We start from the raw sequence: 4,111 nt of genomic DNA, 5'->3' as shown, positions 1-4,111 counted from the left end.
CAAAAATATTTTAAAAATTTAATGAAACCAGGAAACAATTTGTGAACAAAGAGATATTGAATGAAGAGATAGAAATCATAACAAAGATCCTAACAAAAGCTCTGGAGCTGAAGATTGCTTTTTCTTCCAGTTTCATTGAGTTGTAATTGACATACACCATTGTATAAGTTTAAGGTGTACAGCATAATTATTTGGCTTGAATTCATCATGAAATGATTATCATAAAAAGTTTGGTGAATATCCATCATCTCACGTAGATACAAAATTAAAGAGATAGAAAAAAAATTTTTCCTTGTGATGAGAAGTCTAGATTTGCTCTCTTAACAACTTTTGTATATGACACAGCAGTATTAATTATATTTATCATGATGTGTATTACATCTTTGGTACTTATTTATCTGATAACTGGAAGTTTATACCTTTTGACTACCTTAAAATCTTTTTTCTTTTTTTTTTTAATTTATTTTGGCTGTGCTGGGTCTTGGCTGCAGCTCCTGAGCTTCCCACAGTTGTGGCATGCAGGCTCAGTTGCGCCGTAGCATGCATGGTCTTAGTTCCCCAACTGGGAATCGAACCCATGTCCCCTGCGTTAGAGGGTGAATTCTTAACCACTGGACCAGCTGGGAAATCCCTTCTTCTTTCTACTGATTAATTAATGTACTCTTTCATCAGGAAGAAGGAAATTTAGACAGGACCAGGGTGCTAGGGTGGAAGCAGATATCGGTCACCAGAGATGACGCTGCAAAACTAAAACGAGGGGTTCAGTGTGTGTGGAAGTAAAACTATAAGCTATCGGTTCAGTACTGTCTTTCTCCCATGTTTTTGTGAAAGCATTCAGCTATGTTTGTGGATCTACAGTGCTATGACTAACGTCTGGCCCAACTTTGCGTCTTAGAGAGTGGAGTCAGCCACTAAACATAAACACTTTATTTGTGGTTGCTGTTAAATATTGGTCCTATATATTCCCAGTGGTGGTGGGATCATCCCATTTCCTGTGTAAGAGAAGGTGACCTCATAGATTACGACAGAAGGAAGATCTTCCGTCCAAAACAACATTATCTTTCTCGCCTGGCTTCTCTTTCCATCATAGTGTGGTGAGACACAGAATCTCTTGTAATCAGTATGTACTCTTGTTTACGCGCTTCTTTCACACAGCGAGCTTGTTCTGATGGTTGTCATGTTTTGTGTGAACAGAGTACTTTTTCGTTCTGCGGATGCACCACGTTTGCTTATCCATTTGGCTACTGAAGGGCATTTGGCCTGTCTCCAAGTTTGGGCTATGACATATTATGAACATTCACTTCAAATCTTTTTGGAAACACAAACTTTAATTTCTCTTAGGTAGACTTCCTTCTGGGCTTCCCCAGCAGCTCAGGGGTAAAGAATCACCTGCAAAGGAGGTGAGCGGGTTCAATCAGGAACAGCCTCTGGAGAAGGAAATGGCAACCCACTCCAACACTCTTGCCTGGGAAATCCCACTGACAGAGAGGACTGGCGGGCTGCAGTCCATGGGGGTCACAAAAGAGCTGGACATGACTTAGCAACTAAACAACAACAAATTTCCTTCCACTTAAAGTGAAAAGGCTGAGTTATAGGGAAGATGTTTGACATTTAAGAAACTGCCTAATGGTTTCCATAGTAACTGTCATTTTACAGTTCCTAATGGTTTCCATAGTAACTGTCATTTTACATCTCCACCAGTGGTGTAGGAAAGATCCCATTTCCCAACATCAGTGTCAGCACTTGGAATGGCCAGTCTTTTACATTTTACCATGCTGACAGATGTGAAGTATTACCTCATTGTGATTTTAACTTGTATTTATAACGAATGCTTTTGAACTTCTTTGCACGTCACCATTTGGTGATGTCTCCGTTCCAATCTTTTGACTTCTTTTAAAATGAATTGTTTTCTGATTACGGAGCTTTGAGAGGTCTTTATGTATTCTGCATACAAGTCCTTTATTGTAAATCAGATTTGAAACTCCAATCTTTGAATCTTTTTATTCTAGAGCAACATCTTACAAAGAACAGACACTTTAAAATTAAATTGCATTTTTAAAAGTGAATCATGCTTGAACTTCTCCAAATTCATCAGGAAGCGCAAGAAAGAGCTTCTTCTTTAGGGAGTAAGAAAACCTCTGCCAGTTTATAGCTACAGGGGAATCTGGGAACTCAAATTTCTCAGACATATTCATGAACATATCCCCATTTCAAGTCCCAGTATTCCATTGTTTTCTTTTTTTTTTTTTATTATTCTGATCCTTGACAGTAAAGTAAGAGACTTATTAGAGATGTGTATCTGATATCCTCTATACTTGTATTATCTTTAAAATTTAAAATTTGAGCTTGATACTAAATTCTTCTCTAGTCTCCTGGAATGTGAGACCATTTTCCTCCCATGAGCTCAAATCATCTTTATCTTATTGATGACTGTCTGCCTTTTCCAACCCCTCCTCCACCACACCCCAGACAGATAACCCCCTCTTAGAATAACTGATGTACATTTGGTAAGCAACACTGGGAATTAAGGAGAGAAAGGGAAGGAGATGACAAGATTCATGAACATATAAATTTCAGGGTTAGAATCACACTCCACAGATGACTTGGGATTTTTCGCCTATTATACTCTGGAGAGTCTCTTGGACTGCAAGGAGATCAAGTCATAAAGGAACTCAGTCCTGAATATTCATTGGAAGGACTGATGCTGCAGATGAAGCTCCAACATTTTGGCTACCTGATACAAAGGGCCAACTCATTAGAAAAGACCCTGATGCTTTGAAATATTGAAGGCAAAAGGAGAAGATGGCAGCAGAGGATGAGATTGTTGGATGGCATCGACTCAATGGACATGAGTTTGAGCAAACTGGGGGACAGTAGAGGACAAGGAAGCCTGGCCTGCTACAGTCCGTGGGGTTGCAAAGAGCTGAACACAACTTAGCGACTGAACCACATTCTCCATACAAAAATTTTGTATAAGATTGATGCTATTTTCTTTAAAATTTTTATATAAATATATCAGTATAAGTCACAATTACTTGTCTCCATGTGACCGAGGCCTTGATATGAACAGCCCTAAATGTAGTACTTCAGAAAACTGCTTGGGAGCCCAATCAAGATCCAAAAGCAAGTTCCTGCTGTTAATTTGTCCTTAGCTTCGGAATGGAGATGGATGGCTATCTTAAGAAAGTACTGGTTGGTTCGTGACAGTTTCTTCACTGTTGCCCTCTGGTAGGCTGGTTCGGATGACTCACAGGAAATAATGACCACACAGACCTGAAGATAATTGTCATGTTACTCTTCTGATATGACCAGACTTTTCAGTGGGAATGGTTTAGAGAATGATGGCCAAGAGGAGCCATGTGGTGCCATTCTGGAATGACGCAAAGAGAACTCATGCTGTTTCCAGCTTCTGGGAAGAGCTCTGCGTCGGGCTCAGTGACTGATATGCAGGAAGAGCATCTAGCATGGGCTGAGGTGGGAATGAACTGGGATGAGTAAGGATTCTTGTGATTGGGCTTCCAAAGGACAGATTCTAGTCTCTGTGGAAGGTGAATATTCAGGCTATAGAGCGGTGCCCTTCTCAAAATCTATCTCGAAAGGAAAACACTGACTTCCAGCATACGTGGAATAGCGAAGTCCCATGGCGCTGGTGGGAACACAGGGAAGGGGAAAGAGTAAAGGCTGCTAACTCAATAGTCTATTTTCAAGGGTAATGTAACCCAATTAAAGTGGCTGAGAAGGCCATTTTGGCGTGCGTGGCACTTACTGGACTTCCCAGGTGGCTCAGTGGTAAAGCATCCACCTGTCAAAGCAGGGGATGGGGGTTCCATCCCTGGGTCAGAAAGAGCCCTTGGAGGAGGAAATGGCAACACACTCCAGTATTCTTGCCTGGGAAACTCCATGGACAGAGGAGCCTGGCGGGCTGCAGTCCGTGGGGTCTCCAAAGTGCCCGACATGACTGAGTACACACGCATGACTGAAAGCATAACTCAGGCAACTGAACTCACCACCTCACCAAGCTGCTTCACGGCACCCGTTCTTTCCAAGGTCATTTTTCAAGTCTAAAATAAAGGAGTAGGAGCGTGAGTCTGTGCTTTGCAAAATACTTACA

This window comes from Bos indicus x Bos taurus, chromosome 15 (genome assembly GCF_003369695.1).
Source record: "Bos indicus x Bos taurus breed Angus x Brahman F1 hybrid chromosome 15, Bos_hybrid_MaternalHap_v2.0, whole genome shotgun sequence".
In the NCBI taxonomy this organism is placed as follows: domain Eukaryota; kingdom Metazoa; phylum Chordata; class Mammalia; order Artiodactyla; family Bovidae; genus Bos; species Bos indicus x Bos taurus.
The sequence above is the reverse complement of the archived record's forward strand: the minus strand, read 5'-3'. Positions refer to the sequence as shown.